A 24,296-nucleotide genomic window follows, 5' to 3' on the forward strand; every position below is an offset into this window, starting at 1 on the left:
CAAAACTTCAAATCGGCGCCTTTTTTATTTGGCTTTAAAAAACGCTTAATAGAATATCGATCTCGGCCATATTCACGTTCTCTGTTGACGTTTACTTGATATATAATCACGATCAATACACCAAGAAGCGCCCTCTGTTGACAGTGTCTGAACGTGCATGTATGTTACGTATACATGATCACGATAAAAAAAAAATCAAAGCAAACAAAAACAGTGTCCAGTGTTGGCTGCGATGTCTGAATATAGGATGATCACGACCTATGAACCAAACTGCTCCACTTGTTGGTTAAACCTGAACACATGAATTTAACGTTAAAATATTAAAATATTACCAAAATATAGCTTAGATATTGTCTTAGATATTGTCATATTACATAATTATGACTGATGTAATTAAACTAAGGAAAAAATATTAAAACAGTATTTAATCACATGCGAGTTAAATCGAAGGTTCTGGCATTAATAGACCGTTGAAGCATGTTTAGTTTACTTAGTGCAAATGTGTACAATATTTTTTAATAGTATTGTGTTTTGAACAGAAAAACCAGGTATGCACAAACGACTGCATTTTTTCCACCAGTATCATTTTATATGTCTCACGTGATCAGCCTACGGTACTAGTTTTATCTACGTGTCGACAAAGCAGTCTTATTCATTAACAGAGAATAACTACTGAAAACCCAACTTCCCCAGACCATAGTGTATGTGCATTCAACCACCTGGCACGTTTTAATAATTCATTCTAAAATGTCATGTTGATAAGCCAATACTCTTGTTCTGTTAGACAGAGCGGTTCAGATGGCAAAACGCTGCTAGTTAACAAGGTAACGATAGCATTATCATGCAGGCAACATTGGCAGTGTTTGGCCTCCTTCTCTGAGGTCGGACCAGCTTTTGAAAGTGAAGAACATGTTTAAAATTTTGGATCATTCATGGTTATGGTGATTAATGTAAAGTAGAATGTGTTTCGGCAGTTTATAATATAAAGGGAGTATAACTAAGCAATCCTATGGAAGTAACTGTAACGGAAAGACAATGACAGATAGAATGGCGCGACAACAGGGCACTGCTTCTGTGTAGAGAATGTACCATGTAAGTAGTACTCTGTTTATGTACTAAGATAAATACTGTAATGGATATATTCAGAATATATATCTATCGAACAGTTTAAAGAGGTGAGTATTCATGCTTCTGTCCCGATATACTGTACGTCATTATGTTTCTATGATGAGAAGCTAAATAGTTATACTGATATGTGTGTAGTACTTAATACATTGTTATTGTACTAAGACTGTGATACGTACGTAAAACAATGTTTATGTCGTTACGTACTTTTCTGTACTGAAATAAAAAACTAAATGATGTATTACATTTTGACATGTAGTTATGTACTGATATACCTTCTATCGTAAATTATTGTAGCACGTGACACGATACTGGTAATGCAGGTGTGTCATGCCGCATTCATATTGAGTAATCCCTTAACTCTGCATACGTAAGAAACACCTGTCCCATATGGAACAGGAATGTTGTGGAAAAGCTATATCCCACAAAAGTACATACGGTGACCCTCCATTCGGTAACTACATTTTAAACTGCATAAAAGCAAATGCTACGTTCAAAAGATTCAGAACTGTATCGGCTAGTATTGTAGTATTGTTGAAAATATGCAACACCCACTTCCGCTTTATCAAATATGAAAATATTTCAGTTGAACATCCTGAAAGAAAGGGAACGTATTTTAGCGTGACTAGTAGGAATGATTAATTAGAGGTAAAAGGACGGGATCCGCCAGAGAGTATTTAGTGCGTAGTAGAAAAAATATCAATGGCTAAGTGGTTAAAATAATACGTAAAGACAAATAAAACGAGCAGAGGACGGAAGTCGCAGCGTTACCATAAGTGAGGTAATCAATTTGACATTTTGGTGAGCAGAAGAATATATCTACCATCAAAACAGTCAGCATCTGACAGCGCTTCCCGGATAACCACTATTGTTAAACAAGCTTAATGTGAAGATTTTGCAAGTTTCTTTGATTTAAAAGCATACCAGTGGTGTATTTATTTATTTATTTAATTTTTTTTAAGATCTGTTCTTCATTGATTTGTAATTTTGAATTCGCAATGTCACTGTTTTACTAGCTTTACGGGTAAGAGGGAAATAAGTCAATCTTGATATGTGTATTGGGGTTTGGAAGTTCCTCCTTGTGTGTAGCACAACCTCGGATCATACCCAAATTTCTTTATCCCCATATATGCACCCATATACGATGCATTCTATTATTATAAATAAATATTCTCCAAATATATACGGGGAATCAATTCTACCAGAACTGTAGTTTTATCTCAGGAAAGCAAAGATCTATGAAATTATTTCGACCGAAAAAGACCTTTTCGTGGATCATAACACTTCAATGCAAGCTACTTATTAGCTTATTGTCATTTCTTACCTGTACTTAGCTCAGTTTGGCTCAGTAGACATCGATATAAGCCAGCAGTGGTCTTGTAATGCTAAATAGTCATATGTAATATACATGTACCAACCCGCACAATTCACTTCCGGTTACTATTTACACTAGTCCAAGGTACATGTAATACATGGAGTTGCGCATGCTCCCGCTTGGGTTCCTCTGCGAGTTATGTGTATAGTGTTTAAATGCACTGTATACAGTCATTAATGATTCACTGTTCATTTTTGTCACAATTTTAGTAAAAAGATGGCTTAAAGCTCCATTTTTTTTTTAAATCGTTTATTTGACACTCGCATTGGTGTTTATTACACAAAGATGGAGTGAAACCATGCAGTTTTGAGTGATAACACGACGATAAAGCAGATAACGTATGTGTATTACATTAATGTCTTCATTTTACATATTTTTGGAAAACGTACATGATGAATATTTATGTTGTTGAGAACCCCTCACTCTCTCAGTCCTTCGACTATTCAACAAAGCTATTCCAATGCTCATTCCCGACGACACATTTACACAAGCTCCTTCCATGGTTAATTTTCCAATGATTTACGCAATTTTCTTCCGTGTCACTCCCTTCGCCCATTTCCCCTATTCCCTCCAACACGCACCCTCATCGACAATTTCACAAAGTTCCTCCAATTTACACCCCTTCCGCCGATATACCCAACGTCTTTCTATATATGGTCATCTCACCAAACGATTTACCAAATCTATTGCAACGCCCATCTCCTCGTTCTCCGATGAGATCCACCCTGTGTCAACCCCCGCCACGATTCACCCAAAATCGACCCTGTGTCAACCCCCACCAGGATTCACCAAATATCATCCATGTGTCAACCACTCCTACGCTTTACCATAGCGTATCTTATCTGTACGTTTGTATTACATGTTTTGTTGAACTTGCCCTGGAAGTGTTTGTTTTAAGGATGTATTACATGTTTTTTTGACCTTGCCCTGGAAGTGTTTGTTTTAAGGATTTATTACATGTTTTGTTGACCTTGCCCTTGAAGTATTAGTTTTAAGGATGAATTACATGTTTTGTTGACTTTGCCCTGGTAGTGTTTGTGTTAAGGATGTATTACATGTTTTGTTGACTTTGCCCTGGAAGTGTTTGTTTTAAGGTTGTATTACATTTTTTTTTGATCTTGCCCTGGAAATGTTTGTGTTAAGGATGTATTACATGTTTTGTTGACTTTGCCCTGGAAGTGTTTGTTTTAAGGATGTATTACCTGTTTGGTTGACTTTGCCCTGGAAGTGTTTGTGTTAAGGATGTATTACATGTTTTTTTGACCTTGCCCTGGAAGTGTTTGTTTTAAGGATGTATTACATGTTTTTTTGATCTTGCCCTGGAAATGTTTGTTTTAAGGATGTATTACATGTTTTGTTGACCTTGCCCTGGAAGTGTTTGTTTTAAGGATGTATTACATGTTTTACATAACCTCAATTATCACGGTATTGATTTCCTGTGCGCGCGAGATGATACTTTTCAGCTGACTTTGATTAAGGATTAATTTTTTTCTCATTTTTGCTTATTAGGAAATCATGGAATTGTGTGTCCATGGTACCGCCTGATTATATATCGAACACTGACCCATCGTGACACCATTCCATCATAGGGACGTTTTCCTCATTCATCTACGTATCTGTTATTAGACTGCCATATCTAACGACCTCGTCTGCAGTATCCTCAATTAAATATCTTGTTAGAACACATTATCGTTATAATTATATTTAAAATAACTTCTTTTTCAATTAATTTTTTATTGATTTGTCTTTTCAAACAGAAACCAGTAGTTGTTCTTCCTATCAACTATCACGATTCTGTTTAAAATATTATTACGGTTATAGGGAGAATTCACGTCAAAAGTACGCGAAGCTGACAATGCTTCAAAATTCTGGACATCAAAAGCTTTTTCTTTCCTTGATTTGTCCAAGACATGTTTATCAAGCAAGAACCTAACAGTGTTCTTATATAAATGCCGTCTTTATAAAAAGCCCACAGTAATTGAAGAGCGGCATATGCTGATAGTATCGAGAGTCGTGTACCAGGCTCTCCAGTAAGAGTATTACTAATCCTTGGAACTACTTACCTCGAATTACACGTGACAGTCGCAAGTTTCCATCCGGCTTTTAACGAACAAATCGAAGACATTAGACGAAAAGAATGCAAATTGTTTTCAAAAGGTGACCTTCATTTTTTAAAATTATTTATAATTTATTTATATCATTTTATTCAACATCGAATTTTCAAAATATTATTGGATTGCCATTACCCGGTTATTAAGTGAAGCAGTTAAAATCTTCTGCAGCGCAACTCTTGTCAGGGTTTATTAAAGGTAGGTCCCTGACCTATTTCTGTGATGCTGCTCAATGGTTTTTGTGAGGCAGTCCCTCATTTAGTCTGTCAGCACCATACTGTGAGGCGGTTACTTGTATGGTCACTATGGGCTACTCTAGTGTCAGTTACTGAGAGGCAGTCCTTTGGTCGGTTACTGTGGTGGTCAGTACTGCCTTATTTGGTTACTCTGTGAAGTTAATTGGTCGGTAGCTGTGTGGCCTTTCATTGGTCAGTTTCTGTAAATAGTTGTACTGGTCGGTAACTGTGTGCTATTTCACTGGTCGGGTATTGTGTGGTAGTTCGTTGGTCGGTTACCGTGTGACAATCTACTTGTCGATGAAATTGTGGCATATCATTGGTCAGTTATCGTATGGTATCCACTGGTCGGTTACTGCTCTATACAATTGTGGCATTTCACTGGTCGGTTACCGTAAACAATTTCACTGCTCGATGACAGAGTTTAATTTCACTGGTCGCTGATAGTGTGGTATTCACTGTTCGGTTACCGTGTGGCATTTCATTGGTTGGTTACCGTATGGAATTGCACTGGTCGGGTACCGTGTGGCATTTCACTGGTCGGTTGCCGTGTTGCATTTCACTGGTCGTTGACCGTGTGGCACTTCATTGGTCGATTACCGTGTGGCATTTTACTTTCCGGTTACCGTGTGGCATTTCACTGGTCGGTTACCGTGTGGCATGTCACTGGTAGGTTATTGTGTGACATTTAACTTGTGTATTTCCGTGTGACATTTCACTTGTCGGTTTCTGATTGGCATTTTAACTGATCGGTTACTGTGTGGCATTTCACTGGTCGGTTACCGTGTTGCATTTCACTGGTCGTTGACCGTGTGACAGTTCATTGGTCGATTACCGTGTGGCATTTTACTTGCCGGTGACCGTGTGGTATTTCACTGGTCGAATACCGTGTGGCACGCACTGATCGGTTACCGTATGGCATTATACTGGTCAGTTACCGTGTGGTATTTCACTTGTCGATTACCGTGTGGTATTTAACTGATCGGTTACTGTGTGGCAGTTCACTCGTCGGTTACGGTATGTGTGGCAGGTTTTTGTTTGGTAATTATCATGTTATAATTTCTTGTTTGGTTACAGTTCAGTTTTCAATGCTGGAGTATTTTCAAACAGTTCATTGTTTGGTTTCAGCGTTGAATTTCTATGCTCAGTCACTATGCATAATGCATGTGGTTATTTCTATCCTCAACAGTGTATTCACGTTGATATCCGTTGTTGGGACAGTGTGCTGATGACTTGCAATTTAATCACATACGATCCCTAGTTTAAACGTTAAATGTAATTAAGACCATCATTCGTTATAAAAATTATACGTGCAATGACTGACTTTCATTGTCTTTTTCCCTTCATTAAAAATCCATTTAGAAGTTCAAGGTTAATCTCGTTTTGCTTGCACATGCATGCACTAGTGTTGCTGGTCGACTTTCAGATAAAAGCACGCAAACTGCATTTGTAACTACCATTTAATACAAACCTGGTGAATCTTACCATATAGCGATACAGTCAGTTTTCACGCTATACCATACAAGGTCTTGTATTTCTCACTGTGGTAATACACCACCCCAGAACTCCTTATAGCTAGAACTGATTGTTTGTTACCACTGATCCTTAATTGAAACAAGAATTGGTTCCAAACATTTTAGCATCATATTACGCTTAAGTGGCGTGACGTCATTATTCCGTCTTCGACAACCTTTTGTGTACCATATTTTGCGAAGTTCAAGTTTTCGGGGAGCAAATTGAACATTCAAATGGTGTTGTGTTTTGCAAAACGGTTATGGTACGCATCTAAACAACAACTTTCCGTATGTAACAAAAATGTTATCATCTGACGTCATAGACATCTGACTCGTTGGGCGAATGGATATGTTTCACTTGCGTTAAAATCATTGTGAAAAAAATTCAATACGCGTAATGCACTCAAGCAAACTTAGACATATCAAATGGACGCATTATCTGTATAGCATTACCTGTGCATTATACATGTATATCGTTATCGGTACTTTTGTCTTTAGAAATAACAGTTCATGTGAGTCTGTACAGTATATGTAACGGTTCCATCCATCTGGTGAAATTCAAGTCACGATCACATTTTGTTAAGAAAAAAACACGTGTTAATCAAATTTAATGCAATTAAATTTTAAACCAAGCACTGAATGAAATCCATTAGCGACACGAAATAAATTCTAACGTTGTTGTAGGCCAGCATACAAATAATTAACGTGTTTATCGCCGTAAAAACCATACAGCGACAGAGAAAGTAATGCCAAACAATACGGTCACGGAGGCATCGCCGAGGACAGATGGCGCCACCACCAATAACACTGGGGTACTCGCCGCATGTTCCTTCCCTATAGTCTATGCATTTGACAACAATGAGAAATATGGGAAAGGAGACAATATTTACATAATAACAGATACATTTTATTGATTTTTGTTGATGCTTTCCTGGTTTGAAATGCATTACTTCGAGTTAAAACAACACTTTTATATACTTGTTTCCAAGGTGTTAGCTTCGATGTATATATTTATATAAATTTATTGCTCATAAAGAAAACACATTTATTTTGTATTTCTTAATGTCAAGACAATCGATGTCGAAACAAACCAGGAGTATCAATGACGTCGATTGTTTGTTGTTTAATTTTCACACAAAACCTTGATCTCCGATTGATCTGTTCAATGTGAAAAAAATAGCAAAAAGTGTTACTTGTCATAATAGAAAAATATCAACTATATTTTCATTTTAAAACCTTATGTTTCACTGATAAAAAAAAATCATTCTTATTGTATGTTTGTGAGTTCTATATTTTTCACAATTAAGATTATTTGGCTCATGATCTATATTCTTAATGACAATCATTGTATGTCTTGTTCATCGGGCCCTTTTGTTTCCATGCATTGACCTTAAACCACAATTTCATTTGGAACAGACAACATCGAAATATTACTTCGACTTCGTTTTCTTGAAATTAACAAACCAATTTACATCAGCAATTGAAAGGAGGAAGTGGCTTGTTCATTTCACTCAGAAACCAATTGAGTTAAAGAATATCAAATAGTTGACAGCACAAATGAGGAAACTTTAATTAAAGAATGTAAGATACTGTAACAGACGTTCCATGTGGCATGCCATACGTTTTCTGAAACCTCTATTAAATAATAAGAAAAGAATCACCGATTAACAGTATTTACGATGTTAAGTACCCTAATTCATTTAAACATCAATTAAAACTTCATGTCTCACTCTTAATTTTGAGGAGATATTCTAGATTGGCACGTTCACGATTATTTTTTACAGTTAATCTATTATTTTAAAGATAAGACTTTTGACTAAAGTCAGAGCATAACAAATTACTAACCTTTACTATATAAAGGCTTCATCAAGAAACATTGATAGGTAGCTCGCTATTTCATTAGTTTTATTAAATTTAACCGGTACGTTTCTTGACGAATTTTATCGTTATTACATGCACTTGGTAGGTGATGTTCATATAATCCAAAAAAAGGTTTTTATTTACTTCTTCGGATTCGGAGTGTTTTTGTCAATTCCACATGAAAGGTGAAATGATCCCTATCCTGCTGAAGGTAACACACCAGAGAATGTGTCTGATGTTTCGTATAAACAGTAACCTCCCCTTCAAATTCGTTTCAGAACTGCAGTGCAATTGTGCCAGGGCATGTACGTGTACGTTGACCAGGCAGTTCAGTTGGTAAAGCGACAGTATGACAACCTGCATTCCAGGGTTCGAAACCAGGTCTAGTCTCTTTGATTTGTCTACACTCAGAACACTGTGATTAGGTTTCTTTGTTTCATCTTTGATATTTTTTTCATAAAAAATCCCATAAGACAGAAATGATTCCAATTCATAGTTATTGTTTTAGAAGAGGCACGGGGATCCTTAACAGGTGGTTATATTTCGAAGGTACAACCTTGAGCATTACAGACTCCGAATGTGCAAGTGTGCTAACTGTCAACAAATACATTAGTCATCTGCATATTGAAACTTATTGGAGTGAACTTGGACCGAATATATCGTCATTTGGACAGCGAATCTTTTTTACCTTTTACATGCACTGGTTCAAATGAGAAGTGAGTAACAGGTTTGATAATAACAAAATCCTAATCTACAATGATGAACGAGAAGCAACTACCAATGTTAAACACATGAAGCAATCGGAGACCCAGTGGCTCCAATACAGTGTGCATATCTCTGATCCGTACTCCCCAGATATCATCAGCATTCCAGGAAGCGTTGGTAACGTGTTACAATTTCCTGTTTAAACCGGAAGTAGACAAGCAATTGAAAGCAAGCACATGTCTCTACACCTTCGTGCTGCTACTTATCCTAATATTATCGGACATCGTATCTTACCGTAAACAGGTCGTGTTCAATATCTTTTCAGTGGAGCTTTGATAATTTAAAAACGTGTGAGTTCTCTCTTTAGAAGACATACAAAAATACAGTCCTGTAGCATGAATTTCGTTTCTCAATATAATTTTACATGTATATGCAAATTCTGGAAATTTGAGAATGAATAAATAAATAAATATACAGCATTTGATATAGCGCCCTATCTAGCTAACATAGATATATAATTACAAATGTAATACAATTAACATAACATTAATCAATACGATTTTTGAACTTGCTACTAGTCCTATGCCACCTGGCTAATGCATATATGTACTTCTCTGAAGGTTTGAAGGTATTTTATTGTCCGAATAACAATTATAAAGTTAATGTTTTTAATCAGCCATTAGTCCTAAGTCGTAGACCTGCTACAATAAGAGTTGAACGAGAGACGTTGCCATTGAATGATTAATGTTTAAGGTCAAGGGCTACAGAGAGGTTGACCATTGTGTTTAGAATTGATGGTATTTGTCGTCCAGATGTTTGGTTACCGTAGATCTTGAATTCGAGGCCAAGACAAGGCATGGATCATAAAACTGTGTTCCTTCGTCATTTTTGTATATATGTTACGCACACATGTATTTTTTTTTATCTATTCCGTACTGTCAGTAAGGTACATTTTTACAAGTGATCGTTAGATCATCGTTTTTAATAGTCTACAGCATCTTGCCGTCACGAAAAATACATAATTAGTAGTGTGGTAATTGACGTCATATATATCTTAATTGGACACGGCCATTCTGAGAAAACCAGCGTTAGACTCTAAGACAGTATCACAGACTATGAGACACGTTGCTTAGCAACAGTGAACATCATTTAAACTGTAGCCAGGTATCTGGTGACAAATGTTTGATCTGAATATGAATATATCACTGTGTACTTTAAGATATGAGTGACGAAAGCATCAAATCTAAGAAAAAGCACGTAGAAAAGCATGATTTATTACAAAAAATGGACAGAAACATATTTTGAAACTAATTGCTACAGTGGAACCGTGCCATTGAACTCGGGGAGAATCGATAAAACCTCGCAAGTAGTTCGTATAAATGGTGCAAGTCTTGATTTTAATTAGCACGAAAATCACCAGCATGATACAAGATACACAAATGTATAATCTCGTCGGTAATATATCACGTAAATAACGATAGGTAAAGGAGAAGGCAAGGGAAGGGGATGATGAGAGAGGGGGGAGGGAAGAAGAAGTAGACATATCCTTTTTCAATGTAACCTTTATTTTATACTAAAGATACTTTCTAACAATTTTTTCACACAGATACAGAACTGAAATAATTGGTAATGAAACTAGATTAAATATCGACATCCTAGTACAGAAACACCCCTGTAACATAAATTTTCTCTCGTCGCTAAAATGCCTCCTGTCAATTAATGCTGCCGTTAGGTTGTTTTGTTCGTTATGAAAAAGAAAATTCTCCAATTTTCATTCTAACGAAGCCATTTAAAACTACATCGATAGTTTTCAAAAGACGTAAAATATCTCTACAGCTTCTGCAACTTGAAGCAAGATTCGCTGAAATATAGAGGGTTCTAAACACCAATTTTTCATAACCTGTTCATACAATATATACAACAGACAAAGACACCTATATGTATCCATTATATTGTTATTGTTTCTTTGCAATAACATACACTTATGACAGATTTAATGTCAGATTTGAAAATAAATACAAAAAGTCGTTTCGCAACCACAGCAGCCTGCGCAGGTTACGTACGATGTACGTTAACAGTGGGTACCCGGTTAAACTAAGGCAATTTTCTCTGATAGCAATTTAGCAGAAATTACTTAGTAAATATTTTATAACAAACCATTCCAAGTGGTAGTAGTCTATACTTGTTAAATGTAATAAGCACCTGTTTTAAACAGTAAAACTGAGTGCAGCGGTACCGAGGTACACGTATAGCGCCCCCTACTACGAGCTATTGATGCGAGATTTAATTAACGCTATAAAGGTAACTCAGTTACCTACATATGTATATATCAGAAACATTCATCGAGAAAATTAATTTATATAGGTAATAAAATTTACAAAATATCATTATGATTAACAGCAAGGTCAGTCTTTTAATGTTATCAATCTCTCTGATGACAGGTCTGTTGCCACGTGAGCACGCGCCACAGACTAGTAACATGTACCTGCCTCATCACAATGTAACAGCAAGATGCTGGATTCAGTCTCCGCAACAACTCCCGTGGACACGTACCACACACGCGCCTCAGTTCCTCTGCGTGCTGCGCCCTTCGTTCGACGATTGAGAGTGCAAGCCATGTACATAACACTAATTTAAATGGACATCTATTACATGTGTGATTTGTTGGATTCGGAATTCTTCTAAGGAATGGATTACTAGGTTGTGTGCTCATTTAATACCTAATATGGATGTCAGGGGAAATGTGTATATATAAACGTGACAAAGTCCCGTTTGGAGGATTGCGCAGAAAGTGGGTAAGTTATATTTTTATATTTTTTCCAAACTGCAATTTCGTCACAAAAATAGTTTATCATGAATTAAGATAATGCTCGAACTATAGATTTTGTTTTTGTTGCAACACTAAAACATTGAGATTGACCGTTAATCTGTTGAGTATTTATGAGAATATAAAACCGTTGCACATTTCCACTGTCAGCGCAATGCTGTTTGTAAAGATAAACACGTGTCTATACATGTGTTGTTCGTTTTATATAACAAAGACATTTCTTCAATTCTCGTTTTATCGAAGTCATTTTAAACTTCATCGATATTTTTCAAGATATATAAAATATCTCTTCAGCTTCTCTAACCTGAAGCAATATTCGCTAAAATCCGGCCAAGGACGCGGGATTGGATGCTATCTGCGAGTGTGGTTTTGTTTCCCTTAGCCTTGACACTTTAAATCTAAGATATTCCTATAGAACAAAAAACCGAAGGAGATAAACACACCATTTACTGACAATTTACTTGATTATCGCGACGACGAAATTTATTGATCTTTTTGTTTTTACCATAAGTGACAGGAAGACACCCCGCTTACATGTATACCTGTAATAAATAGGACGGTTTTTTCTTTGTGGTGTTGACTGACTGGCAGGTTCTGTCACCTGATATTGTGTAATAAATTCTGCCGTTATGAATTATTGAATTAAAAAAAAAAAAAACTTAAAATTTAACTGACACACCAGATCTTCAAACTTACACACCGTGCATCCTCCGCTCCCTCTCTACCACTGGAAACAGTATCGAAGATGAATTTCGGATATTTCCATGTAGGTCATACTTACATATACCAACCACTATTCATATTAAATGAACTACTGGGGGAAATTAGCGCATAAAACAGCATTATACTACCAATTATATGTTGATATAATCTGATAGAGTGAATTTTACGGTAGAATAGAGCTGGCACGAAATGGGAACGGGCTTCAGCTTCATGAATATGCAACATTTTGCACAGTGACTGAGTAAAACTTTGTAACATTGAAATGGCGTGTTTTGGCAGAAAACGGAGAGCATGTCTGCATAAAGTGAACACATTTGACGTTTAGATATAGAATATTATCGAAAAAAAAAAATGCATCTATCCAAAAGTACAGTGTAATGAGCATGCTTTTGTATGTCCACCAGCAACGTGAATTGTGACACAATACATTTTGATTTTTCTAAAGCGAGAGCTTTCTACTCTTGCAGTATATGCAATTATTAGGGGTGGGGCATTATCTAAACCCTTTAAAACATTTACAAATTAATCTGGGCGAAATTGATAGGTCCCAACAACCATACAATAACAGATTATCATGTCCCTATGACAGGTACGTTTGAATATAAGGACGTTACTGGAACTAAGTCTTCGGATTGGTACGAACCATACTCGGCGATCTGTCATTGTGGCTATTTCACATCGAGGAAATAGCTTACTCTATATACAATGTGATGTAATTTGCTTTACGATAATGCTTGTGTATTTATTGTGTGACCCATTGCCTAACTTAATCGGGTTGTACCGATTAACAAAACATCATCAATCACAATTTAGGCCGTATGTTTATTTCAAATATTTTTTCTAGTTGCTTGTATTAGTGAAAACTCGAATTCGAAACTTTCACAAGAAATAGTATCCATCACGCCGGCCTCATCTCACACCACCATGGATCCTTATCCTGTAAGACGTGTTTGTCAACTGATCATGAATAAATAACAACGAAGTAATTCAATATAAAATAGGAGTTTCTTTTGATTCTAACATAGCTGTAATTCGTTTCCTGTCTATCTAATTCAAAACCAATGCTAAAAAACACCTAAGCAAAAAATGAAGTGGATGATCTCTTTGTCTACTATTGAGCACACATGTATTACATCTTCATTCTTTGTCACAAAATACATACATAGACCTGTGCAATGGCGCAGGTCAAGCAGACCTCGCTGGTAGGGGAACCCCCAACCCTTGGAAAGCTTGACTTGCGGCATTGCACAATGATTTTAAATTTCAAGTTTTCATGCCTTTCTATAAACAGTAATGCAAATATTTGTCAGTATATTTATTCTGTTTTATTTTGATATCTTTGAAAATAGCTACATGTATGTAAAAAATATTCTATAGTTTGCTACTATAAGAAGCTCTCTGTCAATATAAAATAATTATTATGTATGTTGTATTGTTTTCTATAAAGGAAATACAATTTTACTGATCAATTATCAAATTTGATACACACATATCCTATTCTGTGCTATCTGAACCGCTACCGGATTGATTTTCTTACTTTTTTTCTTATTTTTCTTCCATTTTAAAGGACCCCATCGGATTTAAGCCACTTTGTGGCTTTTATGGGTAATCCTAGGTAAATGGCACTCACCACCACTCATATTATGGGACCTATTTATTTATAAATACCTTCATTTACTAAAATAGTCCGTCTCATTTTATAGTAATATCTGCCTTTTTTTTTTTTACAGTATATCAGACTTTTCTCTTTTTGTTTTTTTAGATTTTTATACTTTGTGATACATGTCAATGATTGGATTAAAAAACCTTTTATTAGGTCAGATCTATTATTATTCTCAGTCTTAATACAAAATTGTGATATCTTGAAATAACATGCCTATTTTACCTGAATAAATATTATTATTATTATCTCAATAAATGGTAATTATACGAAACTGCGAGTGCGCCAGTTAGTGGAGTGACCGCCAGTGTTTCCCGTAGTCCTATAACGTGGTATGCAAAGGTCACAGTTCATGTAGCTCTTTTTACTATATTTGTCTACATAAATCTGAACCTGGAAGCTTCCAACATGTTCTAGTTGTGATACGTCACATTTCAATATAATGACCATTTTTTTTATAATCAATTTTTCTGCAGCGGCGTTTCTCTAACGTCGGAAAATCGATGTTTTTCGAATTGGGTAAGCGCTGTAATCACCAATGTAATCCAAAGATGTTGAGATGAAAAAGTTTGAAGTTTGAAATTTGAAGCTGAGCCCGAAATACATTAAACCTCAAAACTCCTGGTTTACATGGCCAATGGCGTACGCCTACGCTGTCTACCTAAGACACATTTCAGTTTATAGATTCTTTTGTAATTACTTTTTTTATGTTATTTACACAAATCAAAATGGACACTAGAGGAGCTAGAAAATAAGATTGACATTTAAATAAATATCCAGTACACCGTGAGTACTGGTGTTTAACCTGTGGAAATACACGCTTATCTCTCTAGCGTCTCGTTAAAGTCTCCCTCTGTATGATAAACTCTTAGCGCCACATTTGATCATTAACGAGTTTATGTCGCGGTTTTTTTCGCTTTCATTGAAATATTCAAAAACAAATCAACTTAAGTTGAACTTTCACAAAAATAACAACATCTGTATCCATTCAGCCGCCAGGGAGGATCGAACTCCCGACCCCTGGTTTACAAGACCAGTGCTCTGACCACTGAGCTATGGAGGCCTCTTTACATACAGTTTGATTGACATGACTGGCTTATGGAAGTAAAACATACCAGATTGTTAATTGCTGTCCGTTCTAATTGTCTTCTATATTGGCTGAGATAATCTGGAATATTACCAGTGATGAGTTTCCCTATTATGATTTGTGATCCTGCCAGTCGTCACTCGGGATATCGATTGTACATGTACACAAGAATAAGCTACCTGGTGATTTACGTCAGTTGGCTGTGTATTGAATCAAGGGTCGTCTTCAAACCATCGCAATGCTCGTCCTTTTGCCAATGTGACGTCATTACATGATTCAAAGTTCATCATAGCCATGATCAAATATATGCAAGATTCAGCGAGGACACAGCTGAAAATAGCATGTTGTAAACGTTTCATAAAGTTAATGTTTCAACGTTTTGGAAAATAGCATGTTGTAAAATGCCGATGAAATTAGTTATTTAATTCTTTTGCATTCATACACTCGAACTTAACTGTACCCCGGTATCCTGTCTACCTATCATTCACCCATGTTTGACAGTTTTGTTGCTAATGTTTTTGTTGATGAACCGTCTCCGTCTTGTTACTCATTTAACTACACGAAACAAAACTTTTCGAACGGAGTTACACGGATTCTGATGGTGCTACACGATTCCGTCCAACACTTCGCTCCGGACAACAGTGACATTTTATCTAATGTAGCACTGATATTATTGTTACTTTAAATGACCGTAGAGCAATATGTTTAATGTCTAGAACTGCGTAAAGCCTCGATATGGATACGCAAAAAAAGTATTCGGATTGACATTTCTCCTACACCACACAAGCGATATATTGTATTATTCTTAGATGAACCCGCATTCAAACTAAAACTGATGACATATTGTTGAAAACTTTAACAAAGTACTACTCTTCTGGGGGGTCGACTAGAGAGAGATCAGTTTTCGTTCTACTCTCGTTCTACTCTCGTTCTTCTCGCTTTATTATATCATTTGAATTAATTTACAAAAAAGAATGGATTTTGAAAATTAAAATGTTTCAGTGCATTATGCTTTCCTTATTCCAGTTTTTTACTTGAACACATTTCTATCAATTTCGTATATCATACAATGAAAGCACGTTTATTTTCAGACTATCTTTTATCTCGCAATGTATCACTACATAATAATATGCACTTTTTGCTCCGATGATACATGTATGAAACATAGCAACAGCATAGTCAAAATCTGCATCTGACATCGCTTTTAAAACAAACATATCAGATTTGACCCTGGAATTCCGAAATAAGGGTTAGGGTATTCAAAATTATATTGTTTTGAAAAAATTGCTCTGACCTCATCTTTTATTTACAGTTTCTAGAAGAATACATGTACCCTATCTGTCATAATGTTAAAAATGGTTATTAAATCTTCAAATGATACAACGTTTGAATTACACAATGTACTATGTCACTATATGGATAGCGAAATTGAATAGGAATAGGGTTATATAGCGTAAAATGATGGTCTTAAAAATTAGATATCCTTGGCGCAAGAATTGTTTTGATTTTCACATTTTCTTCATCCAATATACCGTATATGATATGCACGGGGTCTAGGCTGAGTCTGAAACTATACACCGTTATTGCTTACTTGACTTAAAGGGGTTTTTTTATAGGAGGGGTTTCAAATTATATTTAAACGCTTTTTATGAAAAATGGTAAGGAAGGTCTTTTTGAAACCTCTAGTCTAAGCTTGAATATTTTCGACAAATACCGGCTTTGTATGCGACACTCCCGACATCGGGCACAACCTATGTCGAATTTCTCAACAACTTCCTAAATTGAACACTATAGGTCTTTATAGAAGTAAAATACAATAAAGTACAAAGGTCACATGGGGAGAGACAGCCGCTACTCTTCAAAGAAAACACCACCAAACGATAGATATATATATGTTACCAGTCTATTTTAATACAAAATTAATCTTTCGCAAAAGAATGGACTTTAGACATGATACTAGGAAATACTTGATTAAATTGAACTTTACCCTGAATTATATTTCGAACACAAAGGAATCACATGTATACCAGTCGGGACTTGTGAAAGACTACGCGTTTCGAGGATTTGTGACAAGGTCATTTATGTGCCAACTTCCAAGGATCAATGGGAATCCACCTTGTAATTACAAGCGTTCCCCGGAGATAGATCACGCTGTCTAAATCCCGTTCGTGCCATTATCGCTTAGATGATTTAATATGATTAACACAATAGGGCATAAAAGTTAACGAAATCAGGAAAATGTCACGAAGGTTTGCTGATAATTTTTGAAGAAGAAAACGAGAAAATGGCCGAGGGGGGCAATGAAATAGAGACGACAACAAAACTTTTTTTCCCGTCAAACTTAAAGGGATGTAGTTTAGAGCAACGTCGTCTGTTGCATGAAACAGGCATAGGCAAGTGTCTATGGTTTCAGTCGTTAATACGTTAGGTACTTACGTCATGTACCGATGTAGCAATGAGATTTTCGTTCAGACTGCACAATGATAACATATAAATGCGACTTATCGAACATGGACGAAGTTCAAAGGTCACCAACACTTACGTGCCAGCCTTAAGAAGTGTTCACATTGTTTTTTTTTATCTTCCTGAAATTTGTTTAAAATACTTGGCTTGTCAGACTGACCACTGTTTTATCAATGTTGGCATTCTTGTGTACCTTCAAATATGTTACTACTTAGTTATATTTATGTAATAAATATTCTTTGAAAAGGATACTATTATCACACTAGCTTAGCATCTCCTTAAGCTCAAGTTTAGCATGTGGCGTTTTCAAAATCTTGGTGCAATAGGTTTAAAATAGGTAAAGCAATTTTATGAAGGAAGGTATCATACTACATTTGATATTTTTTCGATTAAGGAAAGGTTTAAAAAGAAATTTAATCGATTTCATATGACGATAGTTATCTATTCCCATGGCCGGTCATTGTCTTCTGCGTACGTTACCTTTGTCTGTTTTCAAGTGGGTTTGCAGGTAAATGAAGGAATATAAACAGAAAAACAATAACGTTTAAACCATGAAACATGGCACAAGTGAAATGCTCATCACTTGTAAGACATCATAGACACCGAGGAAATTCGAAGAGAGCTGAAGGCATACGGTTTACGAGAGAGGTAAACTGTGGAAACGATAACCGGCTAATTGTTATAAACATCAGTCCTTTACGATGTAGGATGGCGGTCATATAGATTCCAGCACATGCGCAGTGTACTACATGCTGAATGACAGATGGACCATTTCGTTTTTTTGTGTATAAATAATGGAGTAAATAAATGGGTCGGCGGTATTAACTGGTCCTCCACTTCCGGTCGTAAGACAGACACGCAGGAATGTCTCGAGCTTAGATGGACTTTGGCAAATGTACTCCTGGGGTCGTGGAAAACGAAGGTCATGTGTTAGTTACTTAAGTGTTGGGGACATTTTTTATTATCTTCTCAAAAAACTGTTATCACATGACCTGTACGCTGAACTCACATAGCCTGTATACAATTCTCCTGTCTTGTGACATGTGTCCAGTACGCATCTCATGTTACATGTATTAAGAACTTTAAGAGTTCAGTTCATCACCATCGTGGCTTATTGGTGTACATGTACATTGAACGACAAGTTCATGACCTCGTGGTTTGTTGGTATTTGAAAGGCTAGCTTATGACCTCGTGGTTTGTTGGTACTTTGTGAGTCTGGTTTATGACCATATGGTTTGTTGGTACCTTAAAGGGCTAGCTTATGACCTCATGGTTCGTTGGTACCTTGTGAGTCCAGTTTATGACCTCAAGGTTTGTTGGTACATTGAAAGGCTAGCTTATGACATCATGGTTTGTTGGTACCTTGAAAGGCTAGCTTATGACCTTATGGTTTGTTGGTACTTTGTGAGTCCAGTTTATGACCTCATGGTTTGCTGGTATTTGAAAGGCTAGCTTATGACCCCATGGTTTGTTGGTATTTGAAAGGCTAGCTTATGACCTCGTGGTTTGTTGGTACCTTGAAAGGCTAGCTTATGACCTAATGGTTTGTTGGTACCTTGTGAGTCCAGTTTATGACCTCATGGTTTGTTGGTACCTTGAAAGGCTAGCTTATGAACCCATAGTTTATTGGTACTGTGTAAGTCCAGCTTATGACCTCATGGTTTGTTGGTACTTTGTGAGTCCAGTTTATGACCTCATGGTTTGCTGGTATTTGAAAGGCTAGCTTATGACCCCATGGTTTGTTTGTTTTTGAAAGGCTAGCTTATGACCTTGTGGTTTGTTGGTACCTTGAAAGGCTAGCTTATGACCTAATGGTTTGTTGGTACTTTGTGAGTCCAGTTTATGACCTCATGGTTTGTGGGTACCTTGAAAGGCTAGCGTATAACCTCATGGTTTGTTGGTACCTTGAAAGGCTAGCTTATGAACCCATAATTTATTGATTCTTTGTGAGTCCAGCTTATGACATCATGGTTTGTTGGTACTTTGTGAGTCGAGTTTATGACCTCATGGTTTGCCGGTATTTGAAAGGCTAGCTTATGACCCCATCGTTTGTTGGTATTTGAAAGGCTAGCTTATGACCTCGTGGTTTGTTGGTACCTTGAAAGGCTAGCTTATGACCTCATGGTTTGTTGGTACTTTGTGAGTTCAGTTTATGACCTCATGGTTTGTTGGTACCTTGCATAGCTAGCTTATGACCCCATCGTTTGTTGGTATTTGAAAGGCTAGCTTATGACCTCATGGTTTGTTGGTACCTTGCATAGCTAGCTTATGACCTCATGTTTTGTCGGTACCTTGAAAGGCTAGCTTATGACCTCATAGTTTGTTGGTACCTTGAAAGGCTAGCTTATGACATCATGGTTTGTTGGTACCTTGTGAGTCCAGTTTATGACCTCATGGTTTGCTGGTATTTGAAAGGCTAGCTTATGACCTCGTGGTTTGTTGGTACCTTGAAAGGCTAGCTTATGACCTCATGGTTTGTTGGTACCTTGTGAGTCTAGTTTATGACCTCGTGGTTTGTTGGTACTTTGAAAGGCTAGCGTATAACCTCATGGTTTGTTGGTTCCTTGAAAGGCTACCTTATGACCTCATGGTTTGTTGGTACCTTAAAAGGCTAGTTTATGGACCCATAGTTTATTGATACCTTGCGAGTCCAGCTTATGACCTCATGGTTTGTTGGTACCTTGTGAGTCTTGTTTATGACCTCGTGGTTTGTTGGTACCTTGAAAGGATAGTTTTTGGTAACATGGTTTGTTAGTGAAAATGTGGTTTTGTTGGTTCCCTGAAAAGTCAATTCACTATCTTCATGGTTTGTTTTACCTTCAACAGTTAATGGCCGTGGTAGCACTGATCTACATGATTTAGTGTTTCCATGCCTAAAACATGAAAGGTTTCCATAGAAACGGCTGTAACTACAATGGTGAGCTATCCTACTTACTGTCATTGTTGACATTTTTAAAAAGGGGATAATTTATTCTCAAATTTGTTGATAATGTTTTCCTTTGAGGAGACGTTTAATCCGAAGAAGCTTTTGATTTAACGATGTAACGAAGAAATTACAATTATTACGACACGATTTTTCATCGTTGATAGTTTTATCCGATATACGTTTATAGCACAGTCAGAAACATACAAACGCTCAAAAGATGCCTTACGCACGTATAGTTTAGAAAGCGGCAGGTATTATTCGGTCTTTTTAGGGACTTTGTGAGAAAAATCTTTATAGCACAGTCAGAAACATACAAACGCTCAAAAGATGCCTTAATCACGTATAGTTTAGAAAGCGGCAGGTATTATTCGGTCTTTTTAGGGACTTTGTGAGAAAAATCTTTGCATGTTTATGTTTTCAAAAAAAAAAGAATTTGTAAAACCTTCCTGCCCGCATATGCAAGAGAGAGATAAAAAGAGAGTAAAACATATATCAAATTATGGCCTTCGACTGCGATTTAAGTTCAAGTCACATAACAATCATGGATACATGTAAATGGCATGACCTTTTCTTTCGTGACCTCGTGGCCTAATTGTTGTCAAACTGAGATACTGAGATACGATAACTCAGTCGTTGACTAAAGATTAAATTCTCGATTTAAAACTTTTTCCTTTATAAGGAAATCAATTTCCCTGATATTTAAAAAAAAATCCATATGCTGTAATCACGAAATGGCTAAATTTCTTGATAAAAATAAAGTAATATTTTGAAAGATTTTTTTTCTAGATATATAAAAAAAATCGAACTGAAAATGATAACTTGATCTTGCAACTGCACGTAAATAAGATAGTACGTCATATGTAACTACTGTATACGTTTATAGCTCTTTTGTTGGTTCAAACTGTTTCTCTACCTTTTCAAGTGTGTTTTAAATATGTTCAAACCGCGACTTTTTGTATATTGTTTGCGTTATGTCAATATTGTCGAAATGCAAACTCGAATAGATTAGCATTGAACCACAACTAATTCTCTCAAAAGAAGTATAAATATAAACTTTATTTATTTTACAACAGTTATGAAACAAGTTATTTCAACTTATATTTATCACTCTTGTTGACCCGGATGTTAGCGCGTCTTGGTGAGGGAGGAAACCGGATTATTTTTACGTCTGATCGGGGAATCGAACCCTGGCCGCCTTGGTGAAAGGCAAATGCGCTATCCATTGCACCGCCCGACCACCCGACCACCCGACCACCCGAAGGAAGTGGGTTGGACCAAACGAGATGTTTTGGTCTAAAGAGGGATTCTGTTCCGTGTTGTTGCCAATCAGGTGTAATAGTCTTCGTTTCAACGAAATGTAATAACAGTTACTACGCTGAGAGAAGCAATGGCACACTTTAAAAGTAAAGCCTTTCATAAAACCAGAACTAAGAGCTAAAGCAAAGGGATATTTGCTATGTTTTTGAAATAGAAATATATTTTTATCGTACAATGTCAACGCAAAAATTGCATCTTTTTGTCTAACGTCCTTGCAATCATTCAGTATTTAGAATTTAATCTTCGAAATTTGCCATTAAATCTTACGAGTACGAAATCCACTTGATCAGGTATGCTTATATCGTTAATATAAATAACTATTTCTTAATTGAACGACCCAAACAAATCCTCATGGTATTTCTTCACGTAGGCTACATGTATGTATGCAAATAATTTTAATTTAAGAATTTATATGTTTTTTCAACATATTGAGAGATCGCTATATATCATAATATTTACATTTGGTGTGGCAAAGCCCTTCTATATTACTACTAAAGTACTGCCAATAGCAGCTTCATCTAATGAGACTATAACTGAAGTTGGTCTTTGCACCTCCGAGCGACTTTACAGTGTCACTACCGAACTTATCGGTATCTTCTGCTTTGATCCCTAACACCAGCTGCCTGTCTCAAGTGTCTGTGAGATCAACAAACAATTTTACGCCTGGATTTTTCACCAATTCAACCTTCTCCGGTTGCACGATCAACATCAACAACATGCCGGACCGCAAATATAACTCTGACCTGATTACTGCGGGCTTCCGTTGAGTGCGTGCGCCGGATATAGGTCGCAATAAAATCGGAAAATGTTTTACGAAACTTGAATAGTTACTTACAAAATGTCATTTGTTACTATTTATGAATCGAGAATATGATATATATAAAAATCAAAATCAAATGAATTATGAACAAAAGTTGCGGAGTCTTTTCAATTTTGTATGGGAAATAGCGCATGACGTCAGCTGTTATCTTTGTGCCGTTCTAGATACTGACCTGACCTGACGGTAATAAGCGGGAAATTTGAAATTTGGAAAAGACATATTATTTTTTTTGCGAAATCTCATTATGGAAATATAAATATAAGCAATAAACTGCATAGATGTGGCAGACCAACTGGTATAGCGCGCACCATTCAGTTTGTCTGTGACACATGTGGCAGTTATACCAGTTGGTCTGCCACATCTATGCAGTTTATTGCTTAAATAATTACCAAGCATATTTCATATTTACATTGTATAACAGCAAATAGGGGCCAATGCAAATAACTGCCGATGCAATAACTAGTACACAAATTTAAATCTTTTTAAGAACAACACATTTTCTTTTTTTTTAATTTCTTAATATGTTATATTGACATCACATCTGCTGAACTATGAATGTTCCGTTTACGAAGCAATTTAAAAATGACATTTTAACCCCGTTTTTGTTTTAATTCTTAAGTTATCTTTAACCGGAATTAACAAGTCTGCTTGCAAATTCCGATTCAAAGGACCTTCTCGACCCAACTGTATGATGACTGAGGCGACTAAAATTGGCAATTGTAGAATCGGGGTCTAAGTTTAATAACCTTCTGCACATTTTGTTATACTTGAGACCCAAATCTTTTCCATTCCTAGTCTGATTTCTACAACCCCTTCTGTGTTACTCGTAATACGAGCACTGCTTCACGATTTTCTGCGGCGTGGCCCTGTATGACTTAATTGTACAACTGGGCTATTAAATTATACTAGTTGTAACTATCACTGCCTTATACCTATTTAACTGTGATAGCTGACTGACTGCTCGATCAGTTTACACGAATTCTTAGAAAAATCTGCTGTGTCTGTGCGCTTAATCATACGATGACGGCCTGCCCACAGACCTGATGTCTCATAAAGTTCCGCAGGATTTCTCAGTTTTTTTAAGCATCAGACTGCACGGTGTCGGTGCCGTGTCCTTTAGCTGACGGCAGGGATTAGGTGGGCGTAATCATTTCTAAGGCTACTGATCACTGCAACACCTTGACGCTTGATCCGCCGTTCACCCAGAATAGAAAAACATCTGCATCCACCGAAGTTCGACATCTTTTAGCGTTTCAGAAAATTACATCTTTAGGAACTATGTAATTTTCGTAATGAATATATATTCTTACTGTAATAAAAACCGGATATTATTCAAAACGGCATTTAGTATTAAACAAACATCTGCTATATATTAATTAATTAATTTGGATTATACACATATACCACCTTCTCAAAAGGTGTTTTTCTAGAGATTATTTCCCGTTAGAAGGTTATTGACTCTGCTTGGGGACCATCGGGTAACCTTGTAGCTGAAATTTATTGTTGCAGGGCTTACATTAAAAAGCTTTTGAAAAGAAAGTTCCTAT

The 24,296-nt window shown here is 36.4% G+C and overlaps 1 protein-coding gene and 1 non-coding gene across 3 annotated transcripts in view; one reads left to right on the forward strand and one right to left on the reverse strand.

Annotated features, from left to right (window-relative positions):
- Window positions 1–860: 860 nt before the first annotated feature.
- LOC110442167 overlaps window positions 861–24,296 on the forward strand; it is a 169,543-nt gene continuing 146,107 nt past the window's right edge. Inside the window, exons 1-2 of one of the 2 annotated variants that reach the window (XM_021485638.1) lie at window positions 861–1,092; window positions 11,368–11,721. The gene's annotated coding sequence lies outside the window, so the exon portion shown is untranslated. The remainder of the gene's footprint in view (window positions 1,093–11,367; window positions 11,722–24,296) is intronic. The other variant, XM_021485639.1, reaches the window with a different exon arrangement.
- Trnat-ugu lies at window positions 15,127–15,199 on the reverse strand. Its single transcript has one exon. It is a non-coding gene; the product is annotated as a tRNA-Thr (tRNA).

This window comes from Mizuhopecten yessoensis, unplaced genomic scaffold (assembly GCF_002113885.1).
Source record: "Mizuhopecten yessoensis strain PY_sf001 unplaced genomic scaffold, ASM211388v2 scaffold716221, whole genome shotgun sequence".
Lineage (NCBI taxonomy): Eukaryota > Metazoa > Mollusca > Bivalvia > Pectinida > Pectinidae > Mizuhopecten > Mizuhopecten yessoensis.